Here is a 20344-nt window from a genome sequence, read left to right as displayed (position 1 = left end):
TTCACTTAATCCTTTTCTAAGCCGTATGCATTTTAACAGCCTGGTATTGAGAGCTAAAGCATCTTATCTTGTGTGACTAATCACAAATTACTCCAAAGGTCAGAAGCAGCCTTCATGGCTAGTTTGTTCTCCTTTGTCTGGAGAACAGAAAAGAAATGTGTCAGATCCAGGGCCTCCAGTGAGATTCTTCATTCTGCCAGGATTCAGAAAAGTTGAGAATAGTACCATGCAAATTGCCTTTTTCTGAAGTAGTTTGGTATCTGTTGCCTATCACTTGTGGTCTCTGCTACACCCAGGAAGCACAGAGGAACATGAACATTACATACAAAATTAAAAGTGAACATTGTTGGAGCACGAAGCTCTGGATTCAGTTTGTTTTACCTGAAGGCTTATTTAATTTAAAGCAGACCAGCCCATTAATTCCTCAGACACTCCATTTTCCTGGTAATACCACTGGTAGAACTCTCTATGAAAACCAGTGCAATCAAATAAAAGCTTTCTCCAATCCCAAAGGACCAGTTCTCACGCCCCAGCCCTGCTCCCCTCTCCTTTTTACTATAGCATCCTAGTGGTTACTGTAATACCTTCACCATATCCACCTATATATAACACAGAGGAAGGGTGGTCTTTGGTTAAGAAACTAGTCTGCTAATTGGAAGATGTGCCACAGATTTTCACTGTGATTTTTTTTTTTGACAGATCTGTGGACAAAAAAATGATTATACCATCTGAGAATTGGTCCCCTACATCTGGGTGCTTCTATTTCCCTATCTATAAAATGGAGATTATGCTCTCTCCAACACATCTGTCTTCTCCTCTTTGGATGATTGTAAATTCTTTGAGAGAGAGGCTGTCTATAAATGTGTACATAATCTCTACTATTAAACAAATGTAAACTTTGCTAGAAATAGACAAGCATTTAATTGTTATGATTTTGTCAACTGATATTGGGTATCTTGAAAACATCACACCTACTTCTATCAATCAGCAGGCCTGCGTTTTGAGTTCTCTGTATATCCCATCTTGGATTATTTGATTTCCTTATCTGGTGCACAAAAAATTAAATCAAGATATTTGTGCACCAGATACTTGTAACGGCTGAACATTTCATGTCAATTTTCTTGTTGTTCTTGTTTGCTGTTCAGGGAACAATCCTGACTTGTAGCTTACAATATTTGGTCAACTCCTCACTGTATGAGGAGTCAACCATTTTTCATAAAGTGAGCTGGTTCACTTGACTAAACCTGTGCAACTCCATTCTGAACTTTGCATGTGAGACTGTACAAATTTTCATAATGCATAAAACTGCTAATGAGGTTTCTTTTTCATCAGATAGTTTGAAGGGATTGCTTTGGTTGCTCAAAACAGACCCTTAGAAATCTCTTGGGAGAAGATGTTGTAATTCTGGGGGGGTTTTGTTGTTTTGTTTTGTTTTGGTTTTTGTCTGCTCTGAGCAGCTCTCTGTAGGTTGGTTTGAATTTGTATATTTTCCAGCAACCAATATCATGCATTTCTGTAGTACATTAATGATTTTTTTTCCTGGGGTTACATGTGCCAGCAGAGTGTCACAAACCCACAACAGTATTCACACAGGTGAAAGAAAAATGCCCCAGTGTCAAATGATATGTGGGGATTGAACCTAGGGCACCTAAATTCAAAAAGCCAGCACCTACTATCTAAACTGAAGAACCCATCCTCATAGCTTAGAGGCAATAGAAGATTCATATGCCTTTATACCTGGCTTACCCACTAGACCAGGGATGGGGAACCTCAGGCCCAGGGGCCAGATGTGGCCTTGGCTTGCCTTGAGCCAGCCCCCAAGGCTCACCCTCCCCACCCCGCTTAGTACTGGGGAGCCCGTGCTTGCACTCCAGGGGCTGAAGCACACAAAATCTACTAGGCTGGGCCCTTGGCTCTGGTGTGCAAGGGGAATGTGGGGAGTGTCTTTCTCCTTCTCATCTGGGGACCACAGTGAGGGTTTTTTCCCCATTTCTGACTTGTGTGGCCCCGAACTGATTTTTCTGTGAGTCAGTGGCCCCTGACCCAAAAAAGATTCCCCACCTTTGCACTAGATGGACATAAACAGCAGCACTGCGTTCATGTGGATTATAGCCCAGGCAGAGCTCATTCTAAATTCTGGGCCTAAAACATTTGCCTTCATTTCCCTATGAAGGAAGACTGAAGGAATTGGGTTTGTTTAGTTTAGAAAAGAGAAGATTGAGGGGGGACATGATAGCCGTTTTCAGGTATCTAAAAGGGTGTCACAAGGAGGAGGGAGAAAACTTGTTCATCTTGGCCTCTGACGATAGAACAAGAAGCAGTGGGCTTAAACTTCAGCAAGGGAGGTTTAGGTTGGACATTAGGAAAAAGTTCCTAATTGTCAGGGTAGTCAAACACTGGAATAAATTGCCTAGGGAGGTTGTGGAATCTCCACCTCTGGAGATATTTAAGAGTAGGTTAGATAAATGTCTATCAGGAATGGTCTAGAGAGTATTTGGTCCTGCCATGAGGGCAGGGGACTGGACTTGATGACCTCTCGAGGTCCCTTCCAGTCCTAGAATTCTATGATTCTATGTTTGAAATATATATTTTTTAAAATTATTCTTCCTCTAAATACAAGTCTGGTTTTGTTCAAACCCTGTTACTGCAGCTTGAATGAGACCATTTGCCAATTGATGTAGCTGCTTAGGGATATCAGTATACTTTGCATAACAGTGACATTTCACAATTCTTAGCAAAACCTCAGGTATTAAAACACGCAGTTGTAAATGCAGTAGCAATGCTGATCTCTTTTTAATCATATCAAAATCAAACCATATGTAAATATCTGATTCCACTTCTGCACAGTTCTCTGTGCTTGGTTGGATTGGTATAACAAGTACTGTACTACAATAACAGAGCATTTGCTTCATAACACAGTAAAGAGCCAGTGTCAAGAGATGTATGACAGCTCTTGAAGCTAATAAAGAATCTAACATATGACATCACACAGCTTACCAGCTATCTGAACTCTCCTGGAGAATGGCTGCTGAAGAACAAGGTACATTCAAAATATATACAGAAGAAAACAAAACAAGCTTTTCATGAACTAAGTAAAAAATGTCAAAACACATAATAGCTCTGGGCACAGAAAACATGAGGAGGAGCAGTTGAAGCGAGCCTGCAATTCTTAGACATCCAGGTTGCCTTTTCCCATCCACTCATGTCTGGCTCAGGAATTCTTCAAAGTATTTCACTATGATGAAAGGCTCTGCAATGTGTGGCTTAAACCCCCCAAATCTGACTTGTTTAAACTGCCTGTACTCGTGAGCACTTGAAATGTTAAGGAAACACAAAGCACTGAAAACCCCATCTACTGTTGTTTCCCCTCCCCGCAATTGGCCTTACACAATCTGACAAGCATAAGTTAGCTATGCAACAACTGGGCCCTTGTGTAAAGTGCAATGACGTGAATCTAATCCAACATTAGCAGTCTTGAGGCAATGAATGTAATAGCACAGCTGTGATCAAGCAGCCCTGATTGGTTTGTGAAGCTCAGCAGATATGGTATCACAGACACTTGAGTTCAGTTTGTTCTCAAAAAAATGTTAACTTTGAAATAAAACTACTCTAGCTGATGCATTTAAAGAAATAAAAGATTGACAATACTAGTTTGAATAGTTAAAAGAAAAAAACATAAATTTTCTAGAGAATGTACCACCCTACTTGAAGTTTCCATGGAACTAATTTACCAAGTAAATCAAGTAAAATGCCACTACTGACTTGCAACACATGAGATAATGAAGCTAATTAATAATTGATTCCTGCAGTGGCCCCAACACAGATGGCCCAGAACTCTTTCTATAACTTTTAAAGCTTTATATCCAGTGTGTTCCCATAAATACAGTGGAAATGTTTTTGTTTTTTGTTTTTTTTTAAACACTGAGAGGTAACATAGTAGACTTTTTCTTTACTGTATAAAAACTCTGAATTAGCTCAAACTTACCTTTAGGTTAAACTTTGAAATGACTTTTTTTGGTAATTTAATAATTTCTCCATTAAACGGGTTATTTTAATTGTTTTTCCTTGCTATTATACTCTAGAGCCATTCTAACTACAGTAGATTGGTAATGCTGCAAGCACTGTACGTCATGCAAAACTAACGGATTAAAAATGACAGAGGCTGGGGGACAGATTTTAAGAGCCTGATTAACACTCATTGAAGTTAATAGGTGTTTGCCTATAGGCTTCAATAAACATCAGGTCGAGCCCTAAATTAAATGAGAACATGGCAGCTTTTTCTTAACTCAAATGATACTGTATTTTCAGCACAGAAGCAGCTGGAGTTCTGAGACAAAAAATAAATGTGTATTGTTATACAATTTCAGTATGTAAAATCATGCCTGGGTATGGGAAAAATAAGCAAGAATCAGAAGCCATATTGACTGAGATGACAACATACTTTTTGTGAAATGTTCTCATGTGGAAAGTCAACATAGATAAGTAACCTACTATATATTTGAGAGAGTCTGTCTGACTGTGTTTCTGTTTGTTCAAGAAATCCTTCCAAACAGTAAGAGCTAATTTGATATGCAGCTTCCTCTTATAACTTAAAGCAAGGTCAGGGTCCGGTTGTGCCAGAACAAAGGGATGAGCCTGGAATACAATTGTTTCTCATAAAATAGAAAGGGAGGGCTCTGGCAGAAGGGAAAAGTTATACTGTATAGGGAATGGCTTTACTGGGGGGCAGCAAGAGGCCAAAAATGGGAACTAGGATAACTAAAATGCCATTGGGGAGTAGGGATGGAGAAAAGGACAGCTGTCTACTATATACCTGAGTTTTTCTGTCTGTGTGTCCCCCCAGTTGGGGAATATGCACCTCCTCCTCCCCCAATTGTGCCTGCTGGAGTTACAGGTGCTATGGAGAGGTGCTTCTCACCTGGCTCCAAGATGCTGAGGTGAGAGAGGGCTGGGGTTGTCCTCTCTACCTGGAGCAGCCTGGGTCCTGAACCCCTCATCTTCAGTCCCACCCCAGAGATAATTTACATGAGGAAGAACAAAAATTATTTGAATTAAAGATCTGAGGAACTAGAGGTAAATCCCCTAGTATATTAGAAGAGACATAAGGCAGAACTGGAACTGTGGTGCCAAAAGGGTCTTTAGAATTCAACATAACAATAAGGTGATGGCTAAATTTTAGAGTAAAGAATGAAAAGATAAAGAAGAAATGGCTTTAGGTATTGGGACAGGAGAGCAAGACGCTACAGGTCATGGACTAACTCTCTCAAAGTGCTCCACATGGCATGCCTGGGGAAAACAATTCAGAAAAATGTGGGATAACCAACCCAGCTAAAAAAAGAGGGCACTATAAGGCTGTGCCTACACTGGTGCGATCTTGCACAAAAGCAGCTGCTCTTGCACAAAAACTTGCTGCCTGTCTATATTGGCCGTGTGTTCTTGTGCAAGTAAACTGATGTTCTAATGTATACAATCAGGGCTTCTTGTGCAAGAACTCTGATGCTCCTGCTCTGGAATAACCCCTCTTGCGCAAGAGCTCTTCCAGAAGAGGCCAGTGTAGACAGGCAACATGAATTTCTTGCACAAGAAAGCCCTATGTTTAAAATGGCCATCAGAGCTTTCTTGCACAAGAGAGCATCTACACTGGCATGGATGCTCTTCCACAAAAGCATGTCTCTTGCGCAAAAGCACATGACAGTGTAGACACTCTCTTCTGGAAGAGTTTTTTTGCAGAAGAACTCTTCTGCAAAAGAGTTTTTGCGTGAGAACGTGCCAGTGTAGACGTATCCTTTAAAGGTTTCCAATTTTTGTAGAAAACTGTGGAGACTCCAGCTGGAGATTCCATCTTGGGGCATTTATGAAATCTGATCCAAAGATTGGATAACAAAAGCAGATTTGAGCAAGAAGTAAGGGCAGAGAATAACAGAGTTCAATTTTAAAATTTGCAAACAAATACAGCTAAGAAAGACAGCCTAAAAATTCATATACTCCATGGGAGTGAGAAATCTGATGAAGTAGGTCTTTGCCCACAAAGGCTTATGCCCAAATAAATCTGTTAATCTTTAAGGTACCAAACAGGACTCTTTGTTGTTTTAGTAATTCTGAAAGGAACCTTGTTACAGCAGAAAGAGAGATAAGTAAGAGACATCAATGACAGCACTAGTCCCCTACCAGCCACCTGCTTTGCCATTATCAACTTTCTTTCAAGAATGAATTACCATTAAAGTGGGCTTTGAGGAGGGATCTGAAGGGTAACCGAGTTGCTGCCATATGGATTCATGTAAACCCCCAGTGCTCACTGATGTGGCCCCAAATGAGATACCCCACTCCTCTGGTGCGGGGAGGGGTGAGGAGAAGGGAAAGGGAAACTGAGGTTCAGGGCTTCCCATAGACCAGATTTACTTTTCTGGGGTTCTGGAGTTAGTGAATTTTATGTACCCCCTTAGGTTCTGGGGTGGGGACAAAAATGAGGGATAGAGTACATGAGACAGGGCTGCCAGCAAGCAATGGGGTGAAGGATCTGGGAGGGAGCTGGGGTGCAGAAGCAGGCTGGGAGTAGGGTATCTGGCCAGGTGGAGGGAGCAGGAACAAGGGAGGGTGCAGTCTGTGGCCAGGAGAGAGGGTACAAAAACAAGGGTAGGTGTAGGAGCAAGCTGGAGGTGCTGGGTCTTGGGGTGTGGGGGAGAGAAGTGACAGGATTGGGGTGGGCAGGGTCTGGGCATGAGGGGGAACCTCACCTGGCTTTGTGGCCCCTTGTAGCAACGGCTGCAACCACTCTGTCCTGGCTGCCCCAGAGAGAGGCCCTGCTGCCGCAGCCATGAAGTCCCAGAGCCCAGAAACACCATTGCCACAGCCCCACAATCTGGGGCTGGCCCCAAAGCACCATGGCTACAGGTCACCCTGGAGGCCAGAGGTGCCGCTGCCACAGCCACGCAACCGTGGACACAGGCCGCCCCATAGACCGGAGGTGCCTCTGCTGCAGCCAAGTGGCTTGGGGCCAGCCTCCGGGGCCAGCAGCCACAGGCTGCCCCAGAGGCGCTGCAGCCTGGGGCCGGCCCTGTAGGTGCCACTGCCATGACTACGTGGCTTGGGGGCGGCCCCAGAGGCACTGTTACCGTGGCCATGTGGCCCAGTGCTGGCCCTGGAGGTGCCGCTATTGCTGCCATGGGCAAGCCACGGAGGCACTGTGGCCACGCAGCCTGGGGCTGCCCCTGGAGGCGCTGTGGTAGCGGCCCCTCCAGCCTCTGGGGCTAGTCCCAGATTGTGTGGCTGCAGTAACAGCACCTCTGGGGCCAGCCCTGTTGAGGAGCCTCAGCCCCAGTGCTACCTCCTCTCCAGCGGAGAGGCAGGGCTGAGCTCCTCCTTCCCCCCTCCCCTCGTGGGGCCTGTAATTAGGGAGTGGGGCCTGTAATTGCCTCACAGGCCAGATCAAAGCCCTAGTCAGGCCAGTTCCGGCCCGCTGAGAGGCTTTTGCCTCCTCCATTCTATACTATACTGAACTGTAACAATCCTATACTGTTTTGCTCATCTTTCATCAACATTCGCTTAAGTATTGTGCAACCTGAAGAGCTCTGTTCAAATAGGAAATGAGAAAAGCTAGTTTGATGTGATATGTTTGCAATTATTGCTGACCCAGTTGTAAGAGAGGAATCGTAACCTACAGCAGAGATGGTTTATGAGTTAAATCATTAAAATGTGCATGCAAAATTTATGTGTCTCGCATGCTTTACTTTATAATGAAAACCAAGTGGAGTTCATGCAATGCACTAATGCCTGAAGTAAAAGTCTATACTGAATGCATTTTATTGTTTTAAAAGGACTCTTCCCCTTTATGAAATCATGATGATTCCAAAAACAGACATTCTCTGGTGTCCTACATAAAATATTTCACTCACTTGAATCATACTTACTTCCTCAGTCGCTTGCAAAGGGAGAGGTGATAGCACGGGATTTATTGCTTGCATTAACATATATTTCATATACATGTCTTTTGTTGGAAAGAATCTTTTCACTGCACATGTGACTCCAGTTACATACAATGGAGAATATCCCCAAAAGCAAAACCAGGAGCTGTATTGCTGCATTTCTCAGAATCATTTTTCAAGCTGTCCTAGACTCAGGAGTCATGCAGCTGTTATAATAGTAATATGTGACTGCAGATGTACTATTACTAATTATCAGGCTCACGGATTTGTTTATCTGAAAGTCCTACTTTCAAACATGACCATGAAAGCTTTATCAGCAAGCCTACTATTTGGAGTGGAGGGGAGGATACATACTGTATTATATAAAAATATCTCTGCTTAGGCATAACCAATCATTGGTGAAATCACAGGGACTAAGCAAAATTTGAGGAAGGAAGGAAGGCTTCCTGTTTTCATGCACTTTCGAGTCAGTCATTTTAAAAAGTCATTCCTTCCTGAACTTTGTCTTCAACATTACAGGAAAAAACCTGTTCTACTATCTATACAACTACTATCTATTCTATCTACAACCCAGGAAACTACAGACCTGTCAGTTTAACGTCTGTCCCAGGGAAGATAATGGAGCAGGTAATTAAGGAAATCATATGCAAACACTTGGAAGGTAATAAAGTGATAGGGAATAGCCAGCATGGGTTTGTGAAGAACAAGTCATGCCAAACTAATCTGATAACTTTCTTTGATAGGATAAGGAGCCTTGTGGATAAGGGAGAAGCGGTGGATGTCATATACCTAGACTTTAGTAAGGCATTTGATACGGTCTCACATGATATTCTTATTGATAAACTAGGCAAATCTAACTTAGATAGGGCCACGATAAGGTGGGTGCATAATTGGCTGGATAACCATAGTCAGGACGTTGTTGTTAACAGTGCTAAATCCTGCTGGAAAGGGATAACAAGTGGAGTTCCGCAAGGGTCTGTTTTGTGACCTGTACAGTTCAATATCTTCATCAATGATGTAGATATTGGGATAGAGAGTATGCTTATTAAGTTTGCAGATGATACCAAACTGGGTGGGGTTGCAACTTCTTTGGAGGATGGGGCATAATTCAAAATGACCTTAGCAAGTTAGAGAAATGGTCAGAGGTAAACAGGATGAAGTTTAATAAAGAGAAATGCAAAGTGCTCCACTTAGGAAGGAACAATCAGTTCCATACATACAAGATGGGACGCGACTGTCTAGGAAGGAGCATGGCGGAAAGGGATCTAGGGGTCATAGTGGACCACAAATTGAATATGAGTCAACAGTGTGATGCTGTTGCAAAAAAAGCAAATATGATTCTAGGTTGTATCAACAGGTGTGTTGTAAGCAAAACTCGTGAAGTCATTCTGCCGCTCTACTCTGCACTAGTTAGGCCTCAGCTGAAGTACTGTGTCCAGTTCTGGGCGCCACATTTCAAGAAAGATGTGGAGAAATTGGAAAGGGTACAGAGAAGAGCGACAAGAATGATTAAAGGTCTAGAGAACATGACCTATGAAGCCAGGCTTCATGAACTGGGCTTGTTTAGTTTGGAAAAAAGAAGATTAAGGGGGGACATGATAGCGGTTTTCAAATATCTAAAAGGGTGTCCCAAGGAGGAAGGACAAAATTTGTTCCTCTTGGTTTCTGAGGACAGGACAAGGAGTAATGGGCTTAAAGTGCAGCAGGGGAGGTTTAGATTGGACATTAGGAAAAAATTCCTAACTGTCAGGGTGGTCAAATATTGGAATAAATTGCCAAGGGAGGTGGTGGAATCTCCCTCTCTGGAGATATTTAAGAACAGGTTAGATAGACATCTGTCAGGGATGGTGTAGACGGAGCTTGGTCCTGCCTTGAGGACTGGACTCGATGACTCGATGACCCCTCGAGGTCCCTTCCAGTCCTATGATTCTATGATTCTATAACTTATACAATTGACGAGAACTAGAAGCTTTGATATCTGGCCACACCAAAGCATCTTTATTGTATAACTGACATTTTTTGAACTTTGTTCCCCACAGGGCCATTCAAAGTTCTGCTGTACCTCTGCCTCTTCCTGAGGTTTTACTGTATGCACATGTGACAGGGAAAGATACCCTTGAATAGCCATCCCATCTTTCACCATTATCTTCCTCATTTCTACTTTCTGTGCTCTAAGGTATCCTTAGCTATAATTAGTCACTGGGAAGATAACAGATCTACTCATTCTCTGTGTATAATGTATTGTAGTCAGTGTCTTAAAGGGTAAATACAATGATTCTTTTACAGGGTACTGGCTATTTTAAATTAAGTGGGGCAGATGGCATATTCAGAGTCTATATTTTGCTCATCTGTCACTTAATTTTTCTGATGATACTTATTTTAAGTAACCAATAGTCAAATAGGGGTGCAATTTCCAGAAGATTACAGTACTAGAAATAAAGAGTGCACTAGTACCTAAAACGTGCTAGAAACTCTTCAAACCCAGAGGAAAAAAGACAAAAGATAGACAAGGGTGAATGGCAGAGTGATGTAACATACAAGTGAAGTGCTCAGCACTGGCAGTTACATTTTGTTCCTTTTTCCAGTGAAGCATATGAATTTCCCCCCCTCTCTCATCTTTTCCCCTACACTGATTCTCTAAGCTTTAGCTGCAGTGTCCTTACACCCTTTCCAAAATTCTCTTGCACATAATGTATTCGTATGATTTCCTCGAGGCATCACAATTGGTTGGCTTTTTGTTGTTTTAATGGAGGAAGTGTTGGAGTTTGCTAGACAGCCATTCACACCTGCAACCCAACAGCAACCGCTCAAGAGCCTCTTCTCCAGCATCTACATGAAATTGCTCAATGAGTCTCTCCCAGGAGAGCATTATGTGGATGACCTTCATCTGCATGTCTCCTTCTCAGGCACTGTCATATCATCCTAATGCAGAAAGAAATAAGTAGATAGGTGAAGAAGAGTTAATTTAACATCCCTTTAGGACAAGGCAAAGGAAGACTGGTAGCAAGGAGAAGAGAGGCTGAGGAAGTCACTAGTACTCCAACCTTCCCATAAATCTAAGGCATTGGAACACAGATCATCAGTTCATCCTACACCTTTCATTAGTGGCATGATATTCATAGCTCCAAAGGCAAGTGCTGCCACATTAGAATAGTAGCATTTTAAGCCCGCCCCCCGACCTCGCCTTTCCTTTGCAGTGGTGAAAATTACTTGCACAAAGGTGTAAGGCCAGGGAGACCCAGACCTGCAGATTGCGGCTAGGATGATCGGTGCTTTAGTCCAACTTGCCCTGGAAGAATCTGGTACCAGACCCTGTATTGCATTTCTACAGTGTGGATTCATGCTGCCAAAGAGTGAGAAGAGCAACATAAGGACAGCAGTCTTTCCATGCCACTAGCTGTAGGCGCTGTCTGAACCCTGGCAATTTCTGGGCCTTGGAACTTATTCCAGGAAAGGAATGCTCCCTCTGCACAAAAGAGTGGTGCCTAGAAGGGGGCATTGACTGTAGTGGAATTATGCCAGAGATACATCTGGTGTGATGGTCCTTTTCCCTTCTTGCCACATATTCCTAAATGTCGTCTTCATTTAGAAGCAAGGGATTCTGCAAAATAGCAGGGAATAAATCTACACATTTCTCATGTGCCTTCTAATTTGGTCAAAGATGGGAGGCGAGACAAAGTAAAACATCTCCTCCTCCTCTTTCACGTGCTGTGATCAGATTGTTCTTGCACCAGTTGGAAGAGAGAGAGCGTCTCATTTGGTGCACTCTGATTACACTTCTGGCATAACTCTTAAATCCTGCCCTGTGATGGAAAGTGTTTCATTAATTGCAACAGTTCTGACAGAGCCACAGCAATAATGCTCCTGGTGACTAAGACACCATCCAGTTATCTGTTTGCTCATGAATTGTTGCCTTGATGGCAGGTGCTGCTTCTGTAATCCAAGGTTTGACGCCTTCTCTCAAGGCATGAACTACAGTGTATGCAAAGTTTTGACTCGTGATTTTGCTTCCCCTGGTCCCATTAAAAGAGGTAGGAGGTAAACAGAAGTGACCTTGCTCATTCAGACTCTAGAAGGACAGCCCTGCATCGACACCTACTTGACTTTTCAGGGAAAGCCACTTATCTAATCCTAAATAACAGTGACCTGAGACACTTTTCATTCTTTCTAAACTGGGGCAGTTCTGAATAAAGCAGGACAAATGAACATCCTGGACAAGATCATCAGCTGCTGCAATGCAGTCAGTATATGCCCTCTAATGATGATGAGGTGAAGGGAGACAGGGAGGACAGGCTATTTCCAAAACCTGTCTCTCAAGGACTCTATTCCTTAACTTTTTCTTCTTACTCATCCCATTAACCCTATTAAATGGCAAGATCTAAGCCAATCACCTCTAATATTCCTGTTTCAAGCCTGAACAGATAGATGGGTTATTCACTGTATATTTGCCTTTGTGGGGAGCAAAAAGGTCACTTAGAGCTTCGCGGGGAAAATATTCTCAACACCTATGAAAACAAAATTGTCACAAGCTTTCAGTTTACTTGAATTTCCATGTTTTCAACTGTGACAAAGTCACACTTTTTTTTAAGCCAGGGATTTTAATGCCATCAGTTTTTTTTTTTTTTTACAGAAGGCTTATTTGCTGTTATGAATATCCAAATTTAACTATACATCATCTTTGTTAAAACAGCTGTTTCTTCCTGTGAATATTCATTGCAAAAAATCAGTGGCTTTTGATAACTGGTATCTTGTACCACCAAAGCTCCTTCATGCTTCAAAAAATTCGAAGGTTCAGGTTTTAAGCTTTATGACAATGTATATATACTTTATTTTTAAAAGTTCTGCTAACTATTTAGAGAGGCTGCGTCTAGACTGGCATGATTTTGAGGAAATACTTTTAATGCAAAAGTTTTTCCGTTAAAAGTATTTCCGCAAAAGCACATCTAGATTGGCACGGATGCTTTTGCGCAAAAAGTGCTTTTGCTCAAAAACATCCGTGGCCAGTCTAGATGCGATTTTGCACAAGAAAGCTCCAATCGCCATTTTGCGCAAAACAGTTCTTCCCTGTCTACACTGGCCCTCTTGCGCAAGTATTCTTGAGCAAGAGGGCTTTTTCCCGACCGGGAGCGTGAAAGTATTTGCGCAAGAAGTACTGTTATTGTACATTACAAAGTCAGTGCTCTTGCACAAATTCAAGCGGCCAGTGTAGACAGCTGGCAAAATCTTGCCAGTCTAGACGCACCCAGAATGACAAAAGAAAGAAGAGAAAACTCTTATGTACTGTACCATAGTATCTGCTTTTCCACATTCCAGAGTCCTAGGGCTAGATTCTTATTGATTTCACTGGGACTTCTCACAGAGTAGGATATTCTTCTACATGAATAAGAAACATAAATTGGCTGTGAATCCCAATTTTTTTCCTCCTTATTTGCATTTTCCACTTCGGCAGGTGCATCCCTTTTCAGTAGGTTTTTTTGTGTTTTTGTTTTTGTTTTTTAATATCAAGACCCTCATTTGTGTAATTGGTGCAAATTATTCAAGATGTATTTACGAACTGGATATCAGTTTTATTTTCTAAATGCAAATTTCTTTTACTATTCCCCATAGGGCATCAGCAGCCTGTTAGCAGGCTTGCCATAGTATATTTCTATAGTGGCTTCGGAGTTGGACTCATATTAAACCTTGATGCAATTTTCTCCTGCCTCAAGAAGAATCTTCAGTGCATTTCCTACTTGATTTGCAGCAGTAGAGATGGAAACCCACTACAGAGACAATCAGGAAATGTGTGTCAGGCAAAAACATGGCTGCTGGTTGTAAACCCCACTCTGTTTCAGTTGATAAACCACAATTTGTGACAGCTTGTTGGAGGAGGGGAAACCTAGCAAGTTGACTTTGGCTAATTTTTAATGTTTGTGAACATTCTTTTTTTCAGATATATTAAATTAGGGACTTGGAGCATCAGGTATAAAATGGGGACAAAAAAAAGTCAAAATACTACATTAACTTGCATTGATACCTTACCTAGCTGCTTGTTATGCTAATAACTTGGCCAGCCAGGTATCTTAGTCATTTATAACAGAGTTCTGACTCACTGTCTGTACACCACTTGAAAGAACCCAGATTTGACAGACATAAAAATGACAGGGAAATAGAGGAACATTACAATTCCCGTCAAAGGTGTGGGACCTTCTGTCTGTCACTGAAACAAAGACAGCAAACATCCCCCTGCCGGGAACAATACTGCCTCCCTGCACATTCACTTTATTCTCACCAAGCTGTTTGCAGAAAGGTTCTGACATCATAGAATCATAGAATCATAGAATAATAGGACTGGAAGGGACCTCGAGAGGTCATCGAGTCCAGCCCCCCGCCCTCAAGGCAGGACCAAGCTCCGTCTACACCATCCCTGACAGATGTCTATCTAACCTGTTCTTAAATATCTCCAGAGAGGGAGATTCCACCACCTCCCTTGGCAATTTATTCCAATATTTGACCACCCTGACAGTTAGGAATTTTTTCCTAATGTCCAATCTAAACCTCCCCTGCTGCACTTTAAGCCCATTACTCCTTGTCCTGTCCTCAGAAACCAAGAGGAACAAATTTTCGCCTTCCTCCTTGTGACACCCTTTTAGATATTTGAAAACCGCTATCATGTCCCCCCTTAATCTTCTTTTTTCCAAACTAAACAAGCCCAGTTCATGAAGCCTGGCTTCATAGGTCATGTTCTCTAAACCTTTAATCATTCTTGTCGCTCTTCTCTGTACCCTTTCCAATTTCTCCACATCTTTCTTGAAATGTGGCGCCCAGAACTGGACACAGTACTCCAGCTGAGGCCTAACTAGTGCAGAATAGAGCGGCAGAATGACTTCACGAGTTTTGCTTACAACACACCTGTTGATACAACCTAGAATCATATTTGCTTTTTTTGCAACAGCATCACACTGTTGACTCATATTCAACTTGTGGTCCACTATGACCCCTAGATCCCTTTCCGCCATGCTCCTTCCTAGACAGTCGCTTCCCATCTTGTATGTATGGAACTGATTGTTCCTTCCTAAGTGGAGCACTCTGCATTTCTCCTTATTAAACCTCATCCTGTTTACCTCTGACCATTTCTCTAACTTGCTAAGGTCATTTTGAATTATGTCCCTATCCTCCAAAGAAGTTGCAACCCCACCCAGTTTGGTATCATCTGCAAACTTAATAAGAGTACTCTCTATCCCAATATCTACATCATTGATGAAGATATTGAATAGTACGGGTCCCAAAACAGACCCTTGAGGAACTCCACTTGTTATCCCTTTCCAGCAGGATTTAGAACCGTTAACAACAACTCTCTGACTACGGTTATCCAGCCAATTATGCACCCACCTTATCGTGGCCCTATCTAAGTTATATTTGCCTAGTTTATCAATAAGAATATCATGCGAGACCGTATCAAATGCCTTACTAAAGTCTAGGTATATGACATCCACCGCTTCTCCCTTATCCACAAGGCTCGTTATCTTTTCAAAGAAAGCTATCAGATTAGTTTGGCATGACTTGTTCTTCACAAACCCATGCTGGCTATTCCCTATCACTTTATTACTTTCCAAGTGTTTGCATACGATTTCCTTAATTACCTGCTCCATTATCTTCCCTGGGACAGACGTTAAACTGACCGGTCTATAATTTCCTGGGTTGTTCTTATTCCCCTTTTTATAGATGGGCACAATATTTGCCCTTTTCCAGTCTTCTGGACTCTCCCCTGTCTGCCATGATTTTTCAAAGATCATAGCTAAAGGCTCAGATACCTCCTCTATCAGCTCCTTGAGTATCCTGGGATGCATTTCATCAGGACCTGGTGACTTGCTGACATCTAACTTTCCTAAGTGATTTTTAACTTGTTCTTTGTGTATCCTATCTTCTAAACTTACCCTCTCTCTGCTTGTATTCACTACGTTAGGCACACCTCCAGACTTCTCGGTGAAGACCGAAACAAAGAAGTCATTGAGCATCTCCGCCATTTCCAAGTTCCCTGTTACTGCTTCTCCCTCCTCGCTAAGCAGTGGGCCTACCCTGTCCTTGGTCTTCCTCTTGCTTTTAATGTATTTATAAAAGGTCTTCTTGTTTCCCTTTATGCCTGTAGCTAGTTTGATCTCATTTTGTGCCTTTGCCTTTCTAATCTTGCCCCTGCATTCCCGTGTTGCTTGCCTATATTCCTCCTTTGTTAGTTGTCCTAGTTTCCATTTTTTATATGACTCCTTTTTTATTTTGAGATCATGCAAGATCTCCTTGTTAAGCCAAGCTGGTCTTTTGCCATATTTTCTATCTTTCCTACACAGCGGAATTGTTTGCTTTTGGGCCCTTAACAACGTCCCTTTGAAATACTTCCAACTCTCCTCAGTTGTTTTTCCCTTCAGTCTTGCTTCCCATGGGACCTTACCTACAAGTTCTCTGAGCTTATCAAAATCTGCCTTCCTGAAATCCATAACCTCAATTGTGGTGGTCTCCCTTCTACCTTTCCTTAAGATCATGAACTCTATTATTTCGTGATCACTGTCCCCTATACTGTCTTCCACTTTCAAGTTCTCAACTAGTTCCTCCCTATTTGTTAAAACCAAATCCAGAACAGCTTCTCCTCTGGTAGCTTTTTCAACCTTCTGAAACAGAAAGTTGTCTCCAATGCAGTCCAGAAACTTATTGGATAGCCTGTGCCTCGCTGTGTTAGTTTCCCAACATATGTCTGGATAGTTGAAGTCCCCCATCACCACCAAATCTCGGGCTTTGGATAGTTTTGTTAATTGTTTAAAAAAGGCCTCATCCACCTCTTCCACCTGGCTAGGTGGCCTGTAGTAGACTCCTAGCATGATATCACCCTCGTTTTTTACCCCTTTTAGCTTAACCCAGAGACTCTCTACACAGCTATCTCCTACGTTCATCTCCACTTCAGTCCAAGTGTGTACATTTTTAATATACAAGGCAACCCCACCTCCCTTTTTTCCCTGTCTGTCCTTCCTGAGCAAGCCGTACCCTTCCATACCAATATTCCAATCATGCGTCCCATCCCACCAGGTTTCTGTAATACCAATGATATCATAGTTGTATTTATTGGTTAGCAATTCCAGTTCTTCCTGCTTATTACCCATACTTCTCGCATTTGTATATAGGCATCTAAGATACTGATTTGATCTTGCCTCCCTGTTGTGCCCTGACCCTCCTTTCTCCTTGCCATTATAGGCCGTAGTCCCCCCCATTTCCAACCCATCTCCCAGTCCCGCACATTCAGCACTTACCTGTGGGCTTTGCTCACCTGCCCCCGACAAACCTAGTTTAAAGCCCTCCTCACAAGGTTAGCCAGTCTGTGTCCAAACAAGGCCTTCCCACTCCTGGAAAGGTGAACTCCATCTCCGCCAAGCAGTCCTTCCTGGAAGAGCACCCCGTGATCAAGGAAGCCGAATCCCTCCTGGCGACACCATCGTCGCAGCCAGGCATTCACCTCCAGGATGCACCTCTCTCTGCCCGGGCCCCTACCTTTGACAGGAAGGATAGAAGAGAATACCACCTGCGCTCCAAACTCCCTCACCCGTACTCCCAAAGCCCTGTAGTCACACTTGATCCGCTCAGTGTCACACCTGGCAGTATCATTTGTGCCCACGTGGATGAGTAGCATGGGGTAGTAGTCAGAGGGCCGGATAATCCTCGACAATGCCTCCGTAACATCTCGGATACGGGCCCCTGGCAGACAGCATACCTCTCGAGATGAGCTGTCAGGGCGACAGATGGGTGCCTCCGTTCCCCTCAGAAGAGAGTCTCCAACCACCACTACTCGACGTTTCCTCCTCGCAGTGGTGGCAGGAGACTGCTCAACCTTGGTGGTGCAAGGCCTGGTCTCCTCCACTGTGGGGGGTGACTCCTTGTCTCCTGCTTGATCGTTAACATCAATCCAGGTTCAAAGCAATCTTTGAAGTGGCATATATTAAGTAACAAGGGATGGGAAACATAAACTGTGTACCCAAAGTGGAGTTCCCTTCAATAATTAATAGAACTGACCCATCCATTAGAAGGGGAAAAGTAGTTTCAAGGTTCGTGGTAAAAACATTTAGCTAGTAGTTACAAGTGTAGTTTAAAGTAAAAGGTTCGGAAATGTGGCTAGCCCGGGGAGGCGCAGAAACAGGCAAACTAATATTAAATATCTTTTAAACTTTTATTAAAGGGCTTCTACGTATAAATTATTATTTTATCAATTTCTTACATACGTAGGCACCAAATAATTATTAGAATGACCAATAGCCAAAATGCAATACAGTAAAGAAAATTCCTTGAGGTTTCTCTAAATCCCAATAGTTGTTAACAAGGGACTAGGGATTATTAACAGTTACATTTACATCAGTCTTACTTATAAGACTAATCATTTTTCTAAAACTTTTAACACTACTACTTAACAATACCTTTAAACAATTTCAAATAACAATACTTACATTTAACAGACACAGAAACTACAACAACAACAACATATTTGGTATACGTTATGTTTGGTATACGTTATGCTCTACAGGAACTCATTTGGTTCGGTGAGCGGGAGATGGCCCTCGGGTGATCAGTCCTCGGACCTGGCTCATATTCTGCCTTTCAATGGTTATTCGGGATTCCTCAGTTTGATACAGGAGGGGAAGCTGTTTTATAGAGAAAGCTTTTGCGTGCTTTTTGTGATAGGCTAGCAGACCCTGTCTGTTAAGTGACAGGAATAAGGGGGTGAGATGGTTTCCTGTTTTTTTCTTTTCTGCCTTATCGGGCATGGCACAGTCAGCACAACCAGCACAAATTTTACATGAACTTTTCAGGTCTGGTTTTTGTTCCTGTTCTTCGCTGATCTTTAAGTTACATAGTGTAAGGGTTTTTCATCAAGGGGAAGTTGACCTTTTGCTCGGATGGCAATACGCGCGAGAGGCCTGGCCAGCAAAGAGCCTGCTTTCACAACAAGGTGCTGAATGATGAATATGCACAAAGGGATGAAAGAGAATTCGGATGACAGAAGCCCTGCTTCAGCAAGATACATCAGCAGATATGGGTCATACTATCCAGACAGATCCTCAGCTGGTGTAAATTGTTTTATTGACTTCAAAGCATCAGTCTCATGCTTAAAGTCATACACATGTTAAAATACCTTGCTGAGGGAGGCCTAAATGAGAACACAATGAATGGGGGATGTTCCAATCATAAAGAATGGCATGAGCAAAAGGCTCCAGTACTCCTGGGCATATCCAATGACACCATTAGTGGATGGAAGTTGGTAATGTAATAAGGGAGAAGGCTGGAGAAGCAGGAAAGGGGAAGAATTATGTAGAGCATAGGAAGGAAGAAAGAGTTTAAATCTGATCCAGTGTGGATGGGAGAAGAAGTGGAAAGATTCCAGGGAGGCAGGAAGATGAGCTGTCAGCTTAGCAGTTGTGTTTTGGAGGGATTGAGCAGAGGCACTGACAAAAGAAAAAGTATCAGCAAGTGTCAGTATCCAGGTCTACAGCTTGGGTCTCGTGCTAGGGTGCTAAGAACAGATTTGTAGATATTCTGCCTTGTGCTTCGGAGCCCAAACTCCAGCTGAGGGAGGAGGTTCAATTTCAGAACCAACCTCCAGCCTGAGTGGGAACATCTCCAGGGCTATTTTTAGCACCATAGCACCAGGCCAAGTCTGTAAACCCAGGCCCTGAAAGTTGCTGTTGTACTTTTTTTTATACTGTTTGCTGTGTAGACGTATGGAGTCCAGGGAATAGGAGACAAGGGTTCATTCCAGTGCCAGGCCAGGCAGTCATAATAGAGTCTAATTATTTTCCAATGGAATGTACTGGCTGCAAAGGTGGTGGGGGTAGACTTATGTAGTGTTAGTTTTTATCTTATTATCCTAATTTCCTTTTGCAAAGGCCCTTATCCTCTATTCCCCATGTCTAATTATTCCCCAGTTACTATGTTATTACTCCTGGGGATTGTGATGGCTATTCCATTTTTGTTTGCTCTGTATAAGACTGTGTTAAATATTTTCCCAAAGAACTAGCCCTTGCTGTTCTCTTCATTAGCTGGAGTCTCCATGGGTAGAGGACCAGGTGAACCCAGAACCCATACTCAGGCCCAGGACAATGTGATTTGCCAGGCCCTGTGCAAAGTGAGGATGTCTTGTCTTTGGCTCCCCAGAAGGGGCAGGACCTCAGGAGGAAGGGGTTGGGCTGGGGCACCCAGAGTTATGCTTAAATGAAGCACACGAGATCTTTTATAAGGGAAAAAAAGTACGCTGCATTTATTGAGAATGCAACAGTTCCACATGCTTTTCAATCACTCACACAAAACATCATGCATACACAGTCTTGCCAGATAATGTCATAGTTACCAGTCCAGAGTCTGTGTCAGCCTAGTGACCACCTAGATCGAACACAGGGGGAGCAGGGTCAATC

General features: G+C 42.8%; 1 protein-coding gene across 1 annotated transcript in view; it reads right to left on the bottom strand.

The window, feature by feature from the left end:
- Positions 1-17193: 17193 nt before the first annotated feature.
- Positions 17194-20344, bottom strand: part of DOK7 (docking protein 7) — a 253658-nt gene continuing 250507 nt past the window's right edge. The window contains exon 13 of the mRNA XM_089777787.1: positions 17194-17328. The gene's annotated coding sequence lies outside the window, so the exon portion shown is untranslated. The remainder of the gene's footprint in view (positions 17329-20344) is intronic.

The sequence above is a fragment of the Pelodiscus sinensis genome, chromosome 4, assembly GCF_052426305.1.
Source record: "Pelodiscus sinensis isolate ZL-2025 chromosome 4, ASM5242630v1, whole genome shotgun sequence".
Lineage (NCBI taxonomy): Eukaryota > Metazoa > Chordata > Testudines > Trionychidae > Pelodiscus > Pelodiscus sinensis.
Note: the sequence above shows the minus strand (reverse complement) of the source record. Positions and strands in the feature narration are given on the sequence as shown.